General features: G+C 38.2%; 2 long non-coding RNA genes across 2 annotated transcripts; both read right to left on the bottom strand.

Annotated features, from left to right (window-relative positions):
• Positions 1–247: 247 nt before the first annotated feature.
• On the bottom strand, positions 248–2772 carry LOC130466990 (uncharacterized). The gene is made up of 5 exons (XR_008927148.1): positions 2513–2772; positions 2336–2423; positions 2152–2250; positions 1569–1633; positions 248–549 (listed from the first exon to the last, which is right to left on the bottom strand). It is a non-coding gene; the product is annotated as an uncharacterized lncRNA (long non-coding RNA).
• Positions 2773–9160: 6388 nt separating this feature from the next.
• On the bottom strand, positions 9161–11973 carry LOC130466989 (uncharacterized). The gene is made up of 5 exons (XR_008927147.1): positions 11713–11973; positions 11536–11623; positions 11352–11450; positions 10769–10833; positions 9161–9749 (listed from the first exon to the last, which is right to left on the bottom strand). It is a non-coding gene; the product is annotated as an uncharacterized lncRNA (long non-coding RNA).
• Between the last annotated feature and the right edge of the window lie 5657 nt (positions 11974–17630).

The following is a 17630-nucleotide window of genomic DNA, read 5'->3' as shown; positions in this document are numbered from 1 at the left end:
TGTAATTAGTTTAATTATAGCTTATCCTATTTGAAGAAAATGGCGCCTCCCACGGTGAAATTCAAGACGGAGTTTCCAATTCATTTTCAAGACGGACTTTGAAGTTGAAGCTTCAAGATGAAGTCGGGTCATACTAGATCACAATTATCTTATGCATGCTTTAAGTTTTTTATTGCTTTTAAATATGTCTTAAATATGCATGAGTGTAACACCCCGACAATTCTCTCTTTTCTAAAATAACCTTTTAATATAAAATATAGAGAATTATCAAGGCATTATCGCCCGTGTGAAAACGTAACGGCTTATTCAGAATTTTGCAGCGGAAAACATAAAACTAATTTGAGGTTTATAAGTAATTGATTACAGGTTTAATCCCAAAAACCAATAAACGAAAATAAGGAAATACGAATAGTACGACAAGTTTCAAATCCAAGTTAACAAATTGAATCACTTAACTAAACAAATAGAACTACAAGCTCTCTAATCCCGATCCCAATGATGCATCATCTTCAAACCTGTAGATGGGCAACGCTTATTGATCCTTAGAGACTGCTCACCAAAGATGGGTCATCACAGGATCAATAAGGCATAGCCATGATCAACACACACAAACAAAGCACGTAATCAGCAAAGCTGAGTACTACATACTAAAACAACAACAATCCTAGCATGATACTATCAAACCAACAACCCTAACATGATACTCCTAAGTATAAGTAAGGACAGACAAAACATAATAAATTGACGATTATACTTGACTAGACTAAGCTAGGCTTAATAACCATAACATTATTTTAGTTGAAATAGACAATGGACCGAGTTGACCATCCAGAAGTCTTCACTAAGGAAGACGAGGTACGGGCGCGACTCCGTGACCTCAGTGACCTGCGATATCGAGGAACGTTTAAATAAAAATAGGACACGGTGATCAATCCGGTCCCAGAAAAGGCCATGGGCTACCACCATGAACCCCAACTCCTGTTTGTCCGTCACTTCAGACGTGCACAGTCTAAAGCTATTGCTATTCAGTTTCACTTTACATGATTTACAAATTGGGATTCCGTTATGACTCGACCATTACATAAGCCAGACAATTCACATTTGTTCACAACTGTTTTTATCTTGGAATTAAGTAAGTGATCATAAAAGCATCAATCAAGACTCATTCCAACTTAACCCAACCTTTCCTTTAACCATGAGCAACCCTGTATATGGGCATAAAGTTTCAACCTACTAAACAAGGTCCTCCGCCCTTATAAAGTAGTGAAAAGATAGAAAGGGAACAACAACCAATTGATCCAACCCAATCATATAGAATAATCTAGTGTTCCCAACCAACATGTTTGTATCAAACATCCATACTAACATGTCACAGTTCTTATAGTGCAAAATAAGTTCAATAAGTTTGTCCAACAGTATTAAACATGCACATTCAATATAACCCAGTTCGTCCATAATATCAACATCACCAAGTTCCACAATAATATTAACATAACCAAGTTCAACAACAAGATTCAACATGGTTTCAACAATTAGCACACATTCCAGGCACACAGGTATGTACGTACCTTGTGTAAACAAACTGATAGGCCACCTTAACACTTTCAAAAGTCGCCTAAAGAGAATTCTCCGCCTAAAACAACCAACGAGTAATACCAATCAATTTCTAATCATTGGTAACCATAATAAAGCATTCTAAATGCATCCTAAACATATTTAGAACTTTTCTCCAATAACAAAACTTGAATATTTGATTTCCTAGCATAACAATTATTGAATTAAAGATTGAAATTCGTTGAAAACTCTTTGCAAATATCATACTTAAATTTTCAGCAATATAAATTCGTTTACAAACTTCCCAAAACCAACTTATCATGCTTAGAACATAAAAATAATAGTTTCAATAATTCATACTCATTCTACCATGATTTAAAACCATTAAAACATTAAAATTCATGCCTTAAATAATTCAAATTCTTGTTTCAATCGAATTATGTAATCTGAAATTTGATGATTTAATTATGCAAACAAGTAAGTCTTAAATTCGTAATTAAATCATAAAATCATAAACTTAACTCAAGAAAAATATAAATTGAATTAATAAAACGTAATTAACTAATTAAATTAGCTTAGGGTTTAAAAGGAATTAACCAAAAGAAGAGGAAGAGTGGGCGGCCGGCGGTCCGGGGACGGCGGCGCGGCAGCGGCTGGGTTGATGGTTGTCGTCGACGCGGCTGGGTCGTGCGATGGCTGTGCAACAGCAGGAACACAATTGAGGAGAGCAAGAAATACAGAGAAAAAGAACGAACGAAGGAAGGACAAGAGAGGCGGTTACCGGGAAATATAATGCGATAGACCGGCGGCGCGAGTAGGTGGCGGCTAGGAACAGGCGACAGGGCTGGTTGTTGCGTGCACTGGTGGTGCTTCGCAAGAAAAACAAAGAGTTAGTGAGTGAGGAGAGAAAGACGACGAAAGAGAGAAAGAAACACGAGGGGGAGAGAAAGAGAGTTACCGGCGGTGATGGTTGTCCGGTGGCTGGGCAGAAGCGGCGGACGAAGGGAGGAGAGAAAACTGCAGGGAGGATGCTGTACGTGGAGTTGAAGGAGGGAGAGGAGGCTTGATTTTTCTTTTTACGTGAATTTGTTTTGGGTGAGGGTTTGAGTTCTTTTGGGTTTTAATGGTTGGGCTTTTCAAGTGGGCTAGGAGTAGAATTAAGAATTTAGGATTTGCTTTCTAGTTCCAATAGAACGTGATTCCAAAATCCTAATTCGTTTTAACGTAAAAGTCAAAATCAATTTGATTTCATAAATCATTTAAAATATTCAAAATGTAATAACATAATTATATTTTAATTACATATTCATTTCTAAAATTCGTAAATTACATTTAAATATATTAAATATACGTTAAAATATATAAATAGAATATAATAAAATTACGGGGGATTACAATCTACCCCTCTTAAAAGAAGTTTCGTCCCGAAACTTGGCACGAAAATTCACATATTTTTCCAAACTTTTCAACTTATTCTAATTGTAGAAGTACTTTGTGCCACTCTTGTGCACTCTTTTGCCAACTAAGAGTTACTTGCAATACCCAAGAACACAATTTTCTTATGCGGAGAATCTATTTACTTGCATCAACATGTAAAGGTTGCTAAAATAAGCATGAAATGCATAAAATATCATAAAAATAGGTAAAAAGCGCGAATTTCTATCGCATTCTACCCCCCTTAAAGAAAACGAGTTACGCCCTCGTAACTCACCTCAGAAAATAACTCCGGATACTTGATCTTCATTTCAGCTTCGGCTTCCCACGTGGCCTCTTCGTACTCGTGGTTCGACCAAAGCACTTTCACTATGCTGACGTCCTTATTGCGTGTACTACGCACTTTTCTATCAAGGATTTTCACAGGCCTTTCTTCGTATGTGAGGCTACTATCAATCTGAATTCTCTCAGGCTCTAAGATATGACGCTCATCAGGGATATAGCGCTTTAGTTGGGAAATGTGAAACACGTCGTGCATCTTTTCGAACTCCATTGGCAAGGCTAACTTGTATGCTACTTTCCCTATTCGTTGCAGAATTTCATATGGGCCTACATACTTGGCACTTAGCTTGCCCTTCTTCCCAAATCTCATCACACCCTTGGTTGGTGATACTTTCAAGAACACTTTATCACCTACTGCAAATTCATCATCTCTTCTTTTCAAATCAGCATAACTCTTTTGCCTATCCTGGGCAGCTTGAATTCTAGCCTGAATTATTTTCACATTCTTGACAGTTTCTTCAATGAATTCCGTTCCCAAGACTATATTTTCACTGAAATCATTCCAGCAGGTGGGACTTCTACATTTTCTCCCATATAGTGCCTCAAAAGGTGCCATCTTAATGCTTGCGTGGTAGCTATTGTTGTATGAAAATTCGATCAAGTCTAGATGGTCTTCCCAACTACCCTTAAAGTCAATTGCACAAGCCCTCAACATATCTTCCATAGTTTGGTTAGTTCTCTCAGTCTGACCATCGGTTGCAGGGTGGAAAGCAGTGCTCATTTTCAAAGTTGTCCCAAGGTTCAACTGGACTTTTTGCCAAAATTTCGAGAGGAATCTTGAGTCACGGTCTGAGATAATATCGGTTGGGACCCCATGCAACCTCACTACATGCTTAATGTATGTCCTTGCAAGCTGTTTCTTTTTCCAAGTCTCTTTAATCGGAATAAACACGGCTGATTTTGTTAGACGATCCACAATCACCCAAATGGTATCATTTCCGTTCTTTGATCTAGGCAAGGCAGTAACAAAATCCATAGAAATGGAATCCCACTTCCATCCAGGCACTTCTAAAGGTTGAACTTTCCCCATGGGTCTTTTGTGGTCTATTTTGACTTTCTGACAGGTTAGGCATCTAGACACAAACTCAGCAACTTCCCGTTTCATATTAGGCCACCAATAGATTTGTTTCAGGTCTTTGTACAACTTGTCACCCCCAGGGTGCACAGAATATGGAGTATTATGCCCCTCGTCCATAAGACGTCTCTTGAGTTCTTCACACTTTTGTGGTACGCACCATCTCCCTTTGAACCTCAAACTACCATCTTCATGAATCTTGAAATCCACTTCTTTCCCTTGACCCATCTTTTCTTTGATTCTCTCTAGGCACTCATCCCCAGCTTGACTTTCTCTAATCTCCTCGAATATAGGCAACCCCAATGATAATGCGCTCAGTTTTGCTTTGGTTTCCCCAGGGTTTACTATTTCCAGGCTAAGTCTCTGCATGTCTCGACACAACTCTTCAGGCACTACCAAGACATTCATACTATGGCTAGATTTTCTACTCAATGCATCGGCGACTACGTTTGCTTTCCCCTCATGGTACTGGATGTTCAAATCATAGTCCTTGATCAACTCTAACCATCTTCTTTGTCTCATGTTGAGATCTTTCTGGGTGAAAATGTATTTTAGGCTTTTGTGGTCTGTGAAGATCTTACATGTTGCCCCATAGAGGTAATGTCTCCAAATTTTCAAAGCGAAAACAATCGCAGCTAGCTCTAGATCGTGGGTAGGGTAATTAGCCTCATATGGTTTTAATTGACGCGACGCATACGCAATCACCTTCCCATTTTGCTGTAATACACACCCCAACCCATTCTTCGACGCATCACTATATACCTCAAACCCTTCATTCCCATCAGGCAAGGTTAAAACAGGTGCTGAGGTTAAACGTTCTTTGAGAATTTGGAAGGCTTCCTCACATTTTTCGCTCCACTCAAATTTTGATTCTTTCTTCATCAAGTTGGTCATGGGTCTTGCTATCTTTGAGAAATCTCTCACAAATCTTCTATAATACCCAGCTAGACCTAAGAAACTCCGAATATCAGACACATTCTTCGGGGTAGGCCACTCACTCACGGCTTGAATCTTGGCAGGATCCACAGAGACTCCTTCCTTTGACACATAATGTCCCAAAAATGCTACCTTTTCCAGGCGGAATTCACACTTAGAGAACTTTGCATACAACTGGTTCTTCCTAAGCGTCTCCAAGATAACCCTCAAATGATCATCGTGTTCCTTTTCATTCCTCGAATAGATCAGAATATCATCAATGAATACCACCACAAACTTATCTAGGAACTCATGGAAAATCCTATTCATCAGATCCATAAATATGGCGGGTGCATTGGTTAACCCAAAAGGCATTACTGTAAACTCATAATGGCCATAACGAGTCCTAAATGCAGTCTTAGGAATGTCTTTTTCAGCTACCCTCAATTGGTGATATCCCGAACGCAAATCAATCTTTGAGAATACACTTGCCCCGCTCAACTGGTCAAACAGGTCATCTATCCTAGGCAAAGGATATTTGTTTTTGATTGTTACGTTGTTCAACTCCCTATAATCAATACATAGCCGCATACTCCCATCTTTCTTTTTGACGAACAATACTGGAGCTCCCCACGGTGATGCACTAGGCCTAATGTACCCCTTGTCGAACAAGTCCTGCAATTGTGTCTTTAACTCACTCATTTCTGGGGGTGCCATCCTATAAGGTGCTTTGGATATAGGTGCGGTTCCGGGATTTAACTCTATGGTAAATTCAAGGGTTCTAGCCGGTGGCATACCCGGAATCTCATCCGGAAATACATCTACAAATTCTCTTACGATTGGGACATCCTCTATCTTTACCCCGACTTTCTTACTTACATCTTGGACGCTACAGAAAAATAGTTCACACCCTTTATTTACCAGTTTCCTCACTTGTAATGCGGAGATCACCCCAAAGTTCCCAGACTTCCCAAAACGTCTATATGATATTGATTTCCCAGTAGGGTTCTTTAGGCTTACTTTCTGAATCTCGCAATCTATCCTGGCCTTGTATAAGCTTAGCCAATCCATCCCCAGAATCACATCTAGGTCCCCCAAACTAAATTCTATCAAATTAGATGGAAAAGTGCAATCTTTTATCTTCAAAGGCAAGTTCTTAAATAATTTCGTACACCTTATTGTTGCACCATTAGGCATACTAACAGGTAAATCAATTGCCTCAAAATCTACTAACTTCAAATTTTTAACAATAGAGGTCGAAATAAAAGAATATGTTGCCCCTGAATCAAACAATGTTTTAACAGGTAAGGAGTTGATAGAGAAAGTACCCGAAACTACGTCTGCAGAACGTTCAGCTTCATTTCTACTCATTACGAACAGCTTTCCGGGAGCCTTGATGTTATTGTTGTTTCCATTGGCAGGTTTGTTTTGGTTTCCCTGGTTGTTTGGTGCCCCAGCATGCTTCGAACTTTGGTTTCCCGAATGGTCAAAACCTGGTTTCCCTTGGTTACTACTCCCACTACCATTCTGCTCTCTCTTCTGCTTTGTGAAGCACTCAAACTCCCTATGTCCCTTCTTATGACAATAGTTGCAAATTACCAATTCCCCCTTACAATCCTTCCCAGGGTGGTTGTTGTTGCACCTCTTGCAGTGGTACACTCTGTCAGTTTGGTTTCTGTTGTTATAGTTATTCCCCTGGTTGTTTCTTCCCTGGAATTTACCATTACCATTACCATTACCATTACCATTTCCATTTCTATTCCTTTTGAAGTTCCCCTGACTTCCCCCAGCATTAAACTCTTTCCTTTTATCCCCAACAACAATATTCTTTTTGTCTCTCCTGGTCTGAAGGCCATAGATATGAGAAGCTCTCCCATAAACAATGTCTAAGGACGTAAAGGTTTCCCCGCCTAATCCCAGTTGGATCTCATCGGTTAACCCTTGCTCAAACCTCTGAGCTTTTAGTTCCTCAGTAGCTACCACCTCAGGTGCAAACCTCGACAAGGCTATAAACTTACTGTAGTATTCAGCAATGGTCATATTCCCCATCCTAAGGTTGATAAATTCCTGGGCTTTCTGCTTCCTCATAAAAGGAGGATAAAACTTCCCCCTCAAAGCAACAATAAAAGAATCCCAATTGAATCCCTCAGCAGCGCTTAGTCTAGTCCCATTTTCCCTCCACCAAAGGTCGGCCTCATCTTTCAGGTAGAGGACAGCTTGGCCTACTTTCATATGCTCAGGACAGTTTACCGCCCCAAATAGTTTCTCAAATTCCCTGATCCAGTTTTCAAGGAAGGTGGGGTCTGCCTGCCCCTTAAAGTATGGTGGCTTAACTTTCGCAAGCCTTTCAAACATGTCCCCTGCAGAATCGGGACGCTCAGTTCTTTCCTGGGTTAGTTTTTCCGCCAAGAGGCGAATAGCAGCAGCTAGGTCACTATTATTGGCCATCCTAGAGCGCGACCTGAAATTTATATGCTCTAATTCAGGTTCAAAACTTTACTTACATTATCCTCTAGCAATGCAATATCACATTAACATTCAAAATGCACACGAAATGAACAATCATGCAAAACATTCAACTGAGAGACAAGGAATGACTTCAATCATCACGAATAATAAGTTAGAATAAAAAAGAAAACATTCCCCTTGCGTGCCCGTAAAACTCTGATCTTTTAGATAGTCAATCATCTAGCTTTTATTACTCAGAAGAATGTCAATAACAATCCTAAATATTAACACACACCTGTTCTCAAAATAAAGTAAAAAGGTTCTACGATATAAACATAAACTATGGTTGGGCGGATTGACCAACATTTTTCTCACACACAACTAAATATGTAAGCAAAGCTAAAGGGAAACATCATCAGACTTGTCCTTTGACTCGCTATAACCTTCTAGGGTGAATAGCTCATATTTAAGTTCATCATCGTCATCCATATCAAAATAATAAGCTTCTTTTCTTGGCCTAGAGGATCTTCGTAGACCTTGAAATTGATGATTAGCTTCCTCTGGCTCAGGCTCAGGTTCAGGTTCATGTTCGGGCTCAAACTCAAACTCAGGTTCAACCTCTAATCCATGTTCGAACTCAAACTCAAATTCTTGTTCGAACTCAAACCCAAATTCATGCTCAAACTCAGGCTCCGAATCGCTTTCAGGTCTCAAAACAGCTTGATAAATATCGACCCTAGTTTGCCCTCTAGCACGATCAAATTCACGAAGGGCTTCATCATCACTATCAGGTTCTCCTGCTCTTAAAACTCGACGCAGAACAAGTTCACGGCTGGTGTAACTGTTAATGTCAGACTCGTAATCCATCTCATTTTCATCATCGCTTAGAATAATAGGGTTAGAGTTGCTCCCTATTCTATTTCCTTGTATGCCAGACATGATTAGTGATCTATAACAATTAAACATAGTTTCTATGTTAGTAATTAGTACTCTCACTTACCGTATGATCCCACAATACACAATAAGTAAGAATATATATCAATCGCAATGCATAGGAAAGACACAACAGTTAGCAGGTAGAGAAATTACAATCATGTTGACATAATGCATGCACAATGCTTCTATTCTATATGCCCTTTCCTATACTACCCAACTCTCAAAATAATCATAGTATATGAAACATTGAAGCATAAAAGGATAAACAAGAATGATTTATACGAATTAGATTGATTAAAAGAATAATTATTAAACGATAAATAATTAATTTTTTTTTTTTTTTTTTTTTTTTTTTTTTTTTTTTTTTTTTTTTTTTCACGGTACTGTAGCAGCAGCAGCAGTAAAATTTTTTTTTTTTTTTTTTTTTTTTTTTTTTTTTTTTTTTTTTTTTTTTTTTTTTTTTTGAAATATTAATTTAAATTTCAAAAGAATCGAAATACATTTATTCGCATAAAAACGTATTTCAAAGCACGATTCAAGAGTCAATATTAAAATAAATTCAAACATTTCTAGCTAATAACTTTAAATTTATTCACTAATGTGAAATTACTTTTACATAACTAATTAGTTGGTTAGGCGCCTAAGATATAAAAGGTAGACACGAAATGTCAGTGAAACCTTTAGCTCAAAAATACCACTTTGTAACACCCCGACAATTCTCTCTTTTCTAAAATAACCTTTTAATATAAAATATAGAGAATTATCAAGGCATTATCGCCCGTGTGAAAACGTAACGGCTTATTCAGAATTTTGCAGCGGAAAACATAAAACTAATTTGAGGTTTATAAGTAATTGATTACAGGTTTAATCCCAAAAACCAATAAACGAAAATAAGGAAATACGAATAGTACGACAAGTTTCAAATCCAAGTTAACAAATTGAATCACTTAACTAAACAAATAGAACTACAAGCTCTCTAATCCCGATCCCAATGATGCATCATCTTCAAACCTGTAGATGGGCAACGCTTATTGATCCTTAGAGACTGCTCACCAAAGATGGGTCATCACAGGATCAATAAGGCATAGCCATGATCAACACACACAAACAAAGCACGTAATCAGCAAAGCTGAGTACTACATACTAAAACAACAACAATCCTAGCATGATACTATCAAACCAACAACCCTAACATGATACTCCTAAGTATAAGTAAGGACAGACAAAACATAATAAATTGACGATTATACTTGACTAGACTAAGCTAGGCTTAATAACCATAACATTATTTTAGTTGAAATAGACAATGGACCGAGTTGACCATCCAGAAGTCTTCACTAAGGAAGACGAGGTACGGGCGCGACTCCGTGACCTCAGTGACCTGCGATATCGAGGAACGTTTAAATAAAAATAGGACACGGTGATCAATCCGGTCCCAGAAAAGGCCATGGGCTACCACCATGAACCCCAACTCCTGTTTGTCCGTCACTTCAGACGTGCACAGTCTAAAGCTATTGCTATTCAGTTTCACTTTACATGATTTACAAATTGGGATTCCGTTATGACTCGACCATTACATAAGCCAGACAATTCACATTTGTTCACAACTGTTTTTATCTTGGAATTAAGTAAGTGATCATAAAAGCATCAATCAAGACTCATTCCAACTTAACCCAACCTTTCCTTTAACCATGAGCAACCCTGTATATGGGCATAAAGTTTCAACCTACTAAACAAGGTCCTCCGCCCTTATAAAGTAGTGAAAAGATAGAAAGGGAACAACAACCAATTGATCCAACCCAATCATATAGAATAATCTAGTGTTCCCAACCAACATGTTTGTATCAAACATCCATACTAACATGTCACAGTTCTTATAGTGCAAAATAAGTTCAATAAGTTTGTCCAACAGTATTAAACATGCACATTCAATATAACCCAGTTCGTCCATAATATCAACATCACCAAGTTCCACAATAATATTAACATAACCAAGTTCAACAACAAGATTCAACATGGTTTCAACAATTAGCACACATTCCAGGCACACAGGTATGTACGTACCTTGTGTAAACAAACTGATAGGCCACCTTAACACTTTCAAAAGTCGCCTAAAGAGAATTCTCCGCCTAAAACAACCAACGAGTAATACCAATCAATTTCTAATCATTGGTAACCATAATAAAGCATTCTAAATGCATCCTAAACATATTTAGAACTTTTCTCCAATAACAAAACTTGAATATTTGATTTCCTAGCATAACAATTATTGAATTAAAGATTGAAATTCGTTGAAAACTCTTTGCAAATATCATACTTAAATTTTCAGCAATATAAATTCGTTTACAAACTTCCCAAAACCAACTTATCATGCTTAGAACATAAAAATAATAGTTTCAATAATTCATACTCATTCTACCATGATTTAAAACCATTAAAACATTAAAATTCATGCCTTAAATAATTCAAATTCTTGTTTCAATCGAATTATGTAATCTGAAATTTGATGATTTAATTATGCAAACAAGTAAGTCTTAAATTCGTAATTAAATCATAAAATCATAAACTTAACTCAAGAAAAATATAAATTGAATTAATAAAACGTAATTAACTAATTAAATTAGCTTAGGGTTTAAAAGGAATTAACCAAAAGAAGAGGAAGAGTGGGCGGCCGGCGGTCCGGGGACGGCGGCGCGGCAGCGGCTGGGTTGATGGTTGTCGTCGACGCGGCTGGGTCGTGCGATGGCTGTGCAACAGCAGGAACACAATTGAGGAGAGCAAGAAATACAGAGAAAAAGAACGAACGAAGGAAGGACAAGAGAGGCGGTTACCGGGAAATATAATGCGATAGACCGGCGGCGCGAGTAGGTGGCGGCTAGGAACAGGCGACAGGGCTGGTTGTTGCGTGCACTGGTGGTGCTTCGCAAGAAAAACAAAGAGTTAGTGAGTGAGGAGAGAAAGACGACGAAAGAGAGAAAGAAACACGAGGGGGAGAGAAAGAGAGTTACCGGCGGTGATGGTTGTCCGGTGGCTGGGCAGAAGCGGCGGACGAAGGGAGGAGAGAAAACTGCAGGGAGGATGCTGTACGTGGAGTTGAAGGAGGGAGAGGAGGCTTGATTTTTCTTTTTACGTGAATTTGTTTTGGGTGAGGGTTTGAGTTCTTTTGGGTTTTAATGGTTGGGCTTTTCAAGTGGGCTAGGAGTAGAATTAAGAATTTAGGATTTGCTTTCTAGTTCCAATAGAACGTGATTCCAAAATCCTAATTCGTTTTAACGTAAAAGTCAAAATCAATTTGATTTCATAAATCATTTAAAATATTCAAAATGTAATAACATAATTATATTTTAATTACATATTCATTTCTAAAATTCGTAAATTACATTTAAATATATTAAATATACGTTAAAATATATAAATAGAATATAATAAAATTACGGGGGATTACAATGAGATTGTGGCTTGATTATGTTGCATGATTAAGGATTTTAGTTCACTTAAAATCTAACCAACCTAGTAAGAGCCTTAAGTTCCAAACCTTATAAAAAAATGAGTTAAAAGGTGTCATGCCAAAATAACACTTACTTGGATAACCTTTACATCAATCTAGTAATAGATTACGCTCAGCGAGGTGTTACTTATTGATCCTAAAGGGGTAAGGTACACAAATAATTGTGAGTACATGTTAGTTTTGGTGAAACTCAACGATATAAGTAAGGAGTCCTTTTATTTCGTGGCAAAATCGATAGGTTTACCTAATAAGTTCTTAGACGTACCTATCAACCAAGAGTAGTTTCTAGACTATTAGAAAAAGGATTTTGCTTACCTAAAAGATTTTAGAATTGAGTCTAAATACATAATGTGCTTAATTCTTCAATGGGTTTTAGGATCTTGGAATCATTTTATTCACACCTGCCGGAACACATACCTTGAATAAAATGCTTAATGAACATTAAATTATGCATGTATGCTAGAATTTAAGTTTATTAAGAGAAACTGTGAATGATTATTTATTCTTTTTCAATTGTAGTTTTAATTATGGAAAACAACAATTCATTCAACATTCGATCAATTCTCGAAAAGGAGAAGTTGAACGGGAAAAACTTCCTTGACTGGCAAAGGAACTTGCAAATAGTTCTTATGCAGGAAGAAAAGGAGTATGTCCTGGAAGAGGCGATGCCCGAAGCCGCAGGCGAAGGGGTCACTCAGGCAGCCCTCAATCGTTGGATTGATGCCAACAAGGATGTGAAATGTCTAATGCTTGCAACCATGAGTGCAGTTCTATAGAAAACGTTCATCAACTCAGATGCTTTCACGATCATCAGTGAGTTAAAGAACATGTTCCAAGATCTGGCTCAGGTCGAAATATTCGAGACTCCTAGGCAAATTCTTGAGACCAAACTTAAGAAAGTCGAGCCCGTAAGTCCACATGTTCTCAAAATGATTGGACTCATTAAGAATATGAGTCGGCTGGATCAGCAGTTCTCTCAGGAAATGGATGTAGACACCATCCTCCATTCTCCTCATAACGGGTATGATCAGTTCAAGCTGAACTACAGTATGAATAGTCTGGACAAAACGCTCACTAAGCTTCACGGTATGCTGAAGACCGCTGAAAAGACGCTCAAAAGTGATAAGAAAGATGTGCTTATGGTGCGTGGGGGCAAGTTCAAGAAATCTGGAAAGAAGAGGAATGCTAAGAAAGGTGGCAAGAAGGCCAGCCCAACTAAGCAAACTGGCGCCAAGTCTGAAAAGAGGAAGGTCAGTCAACCCACTTCTAAATCCGAATGCTTCTATTGCAAGAAGAAGGGGCATTGGAAGAGAGATTGCTTGAAGCTAAAGGAAGATCAGAAGAACGGAACAGTCGTTCCATCTTCAGGTATTTTCGTTATAGATTGTATACTTGCTAATTCAACTTCTTGGGTATTAGATACAGGTTGTGGCTCACACTTATGTTCCAATCCACAAGGACTAAGAAGAAGTAGAAGGTTAAGCAAGGGTGAAGTCGACCTACGAGTGGGAAATGGAGCACGGATTGCTGCATTAGCTGTAGGAACTTATTATTTTTCGTTGCCCTCTGGGCTAGTATTGGAACTGGAAGAGTGTTTCCATGTTTCAAGTCTTACTAAAAACATCATTTCTGTTTCTTGCTTAGATGCTAAGGGATTTTCCTTTTTAATAAAAGACTATAGTTGTTCGTTTTATTTTAAAGAGATGTTTTATGGATATGCTAGATTAGTCAATGGACTTTATTTATTAGATCACGACAAACAAGTTTATAACATAAATACCAAAAAGGCCAAAAAGGATGATTCAGATCTCACCTATCTGTGGCATTGTCGATTAGGCCATATTAACCTGAAACGCATAGAAAGACTTCAAAAGGAAGGAACTCTAGAACCATTTAACTTAGAGGATTATGGTAAGTTCGAATCATGTTTACTTGGCAAAATGACAAAGCAACCTTTCTCTAAAGTTGGAGAAAGAGCAACTGAACTATTGGGTTTAATCCATACAGATGTATGTGGACCAATGAGTACAAATGCTAGGGGTGGTTTCAGCTACTTTATCACTTTTACTGATGACTTCAGTAGATATGGTTATGTCTACCTAATAAAGCATAAGTCTGAATCCTTTGACAAATTCAAGAAATTTCAGAGTGAAGTAGAGAATCAATTAGGCAAGAAGATTAAGGCACTGCGGTCTGATAGAGGCGGTGAATATCTGAGCTATGAATTTGATGACCATCTGAAAGAATGTGGAATTCTATCGGAATTGACTCCTCCTGGAACACCTGAATGGAATGGTGTGTCGGAACGGAGGAACAGAACCTTGCTAGACATGGTTAGATCAATGATGGGTCAGGCCGAACTTCCAATAGAATTTTGGGGACATGCACTAAATACAGATGCACTCACTATATATAGAGCTCCGTCTAAAGCTGTTGAAAAGACTCCATATGAGTTATGGTTTGGAAAGCCTCCAAATGTGTCTTTTCTTAAGATTTGGGGATGTGAAGTATACGTCAAACGATTAATTTCAGACAAACTTCATCCAAAATCTGACAAATGTATCCTTGTGGGCTATCCAAAGGAAACAAAGGGGTATTACTTCTACAATACAACTGAGAACAAGGTGTTTGTTGCTCGAGATGGTATCTTTTTGGAAAAGAATCACATTTCCAAAATGACAAGTGGGAGAAAAGTAGACCTCGAAGAGATTCGAGTCGAACAACAAACTCTAGAGAATGCTCGAGATGACATTCAGGATGAAACTCAGAGATCTTTAGAAGTATCTGGTGAGAATCATGGACAATCTAGAGATGTAACCCCGCGTAGATCGCAGAGATATAGATCTCAACCGGAAAGGTACTTAGGTATTTTGACGAACGAGAGCTATGATGTTCTATTACTTGAAAGTGATGAACCTGCGACTTACAAACAAGCTATGACGAGCCCTAGCTCCAAGCAATGGCAAGAAGCCATGCAATCTGAATTAGACTCCATGTCAGAAAACCAAGTATGGGATTTGGTCGATTTGTCAGATGGCTACCAAGCCATTGGAAGCAAATGGGTTTTCAAACTGAAAAAGGACAAGGATGGAAAACTTGAAGTTCTCAAAGCTAGATTGGTTGCAAAATGTTACAGGCAAGTCCACGGTGTGGATTACGATGAAACCTTTTCACCAGTTGCAATGCTAAAGTCTATTCGGATAATGTTAGCAATCGCTGCATATTACGATTACGAAATATGGCAGATGGATGTCAAAACCTCTTTCTTAAACGGCGTTTTAACAGAAATTGTGTTTATGACACAGCCTGAGGGTTTTGAGGATCCAAAGAATGCTAAAAAGGTATGCAAGCTAAAGAAATCAATCTACGGATTGAAGCAGGCATCCAGGAGCTGGAATATACGTTTTGATGAAGCAGTCAGTGACTTTGGTTTCATCAAGAACGCAGACGAATCTTGTGTATACAAGAAGGTCAGTGGGAGCAAAATTGCTTTTCTAATACTATATGTCGACGACATATTACTTATCGGAAATGACATTCCTATGTTGAACTCTGTCAAGATTTGGCTTGGAAAATGTTTTTCGATGAAGGATCTAGGAGAAGCACAGTACATATTGGGCATCAAGATTTACAGAGATAGATCTAAAAGGATGATTGGACTTAGTCAAAGCACTTATATCAATAAGGTGCTTGAGAGGTTCAAGATGGCAGACTCCAAGCGAGGCTACCTACCCATGTCTCATGGAATGACTCTAAGCAAGACTCAGTGCCCAAAAACACTTGATGAGCGTAGACGAATGAGTGGGATTCCATATGCATCATTAATTGGTTCAATAATGTATGTTATGATATGTACACGCCCAGATGTTGCGTACGCACTCAGTGCTACGAGCAGATACCATTCAGACCCAGGAGAGGCACATTGGACTGCTGCCAAGAATATTCTGAAGTACCTGAAAAGGCACAAAGATGGCTTCTTGGTTTATGGTGGAGATGATGAATTAATTGTTAAAGACTATACGGACGCAAGTTTCCAAACCGACAAATATGATTTCAGATCACAGTCTGGGTTTGTCTTCTGCCTCAACGGAGGTGCAGTAAGCTGGAAAAGTGCTAAGCAAAGCACCATTGCGGATTCTACAACTGAAGCGGAGTACATTGTTGCACATGAAGCAGCAAAGAAAGCTATATGGCTAAGGAAGTTCATAGGTGAACTTGGTGTAGTCCCCTCCATTAAAGGACCAATAGCCCTATATTGTGATAATAACGGAGCTATTGCACAGGCAAAGGAGCCTAGACACCACCAAAGAGTCAAGCATGTACTTCGTAGATTTCACCTTCTACGAGAGTTCGTTGAAAGAAAGGAAGTCGAGATAAGCAAGATTGGAACTGATGACAACATATCAGATCCATTGACTAAACCTCTGCTGCAGACGAAGCACAACTCGCACACTGCAGCTATGGGAATCAAGCATATTGGAGAATGGCTTTGATGTCCTTGTTTGATGTTTTAAAGTTTTAGATTTTAATACTTTGTAAAACATTATTGGTTAATCATTCACAATAAATGAATATAATTCATTTTTCCATTTAATTTGTGGTTTATTAAATGACGAGTCCCTTCAATTTGAAGAAATATTCAAGATAGACTGTCAGGACCAGTCCTGTGACTAAGAAATGTCTATCAAGTGAACTTGAATGTCAAAAGTTGAAAATGGTCCCTAGTCGGAGTTTTCTATAAAATTGGACGCATAGAAAACGTTAGACGACTAGAATGCAAGATGACTAGTAGTTCTGTTTCTTGAACTATGTGGACATGGAAATGTCATAATCATTTGCATAAATACTTACTTTGGGAAGACTAGTATCGGACAGACCTATGAAACTTTACTGTAAGAGATGAAAATCTGTCATAAGTAAATTTCATTAAAATTATTAGACACTGTAAAATGCATGGCCGTGCTCAGATGAATCATAGGTTATGATTATCTGTTTATTTGATCAGTTGAACTCTGAAACCGAGAAACACCTCTGGACGTAATAAGGATGACAACTCTTACCTTATGTTCAAGAGCAAGCATCGAGCGACAAAGGAATTAGGAAATGCACACTTGTCCCTAAGGACAAGTGGGAGACTGAAGGAAATAATGCCCTTGGTCCAAGTATGCATTTAATGTTAAGTCTAATAAATGCGGTTCAGTATTAATTAACAAGTTAATAATTCAGTGAGATCAAGTGAGCTGAATGCTTAGCTAGAAGCCGCTTCAGTTCAAGTGGAATTAATTATATTAATCCACATCTTACTCTTGACTGAACCCGTAGGGTCACACAAATAGTACTTAAACGGATCAAGTATTTAATGGAATTAAATACTCCATCTATGGATATTCGGAATCGACGGATCTTGGTTTCAGTGAG

Source organism: Spinacia oleracea, chromosome 2 (genome assembly GCF_020520425.1).
Source record: "Spinacia oleracea cultivar Varoflay chromosome 2, BTI_SOV_V1, whole genome shotgun sequence".
Classification (NCBI taxonomy): domain Eukaryota; kingdom Viridiplantae; phylum Streptophyta; class Magnoliopsida; order Caryophyllales; family Amaranthaceae; genus Spinacia; species Spinacia oleracea.
Note: the sequence above shows the minus strand (reverse complement) of the source record. Positions and strands in the feature narration are given on the sequence as shown.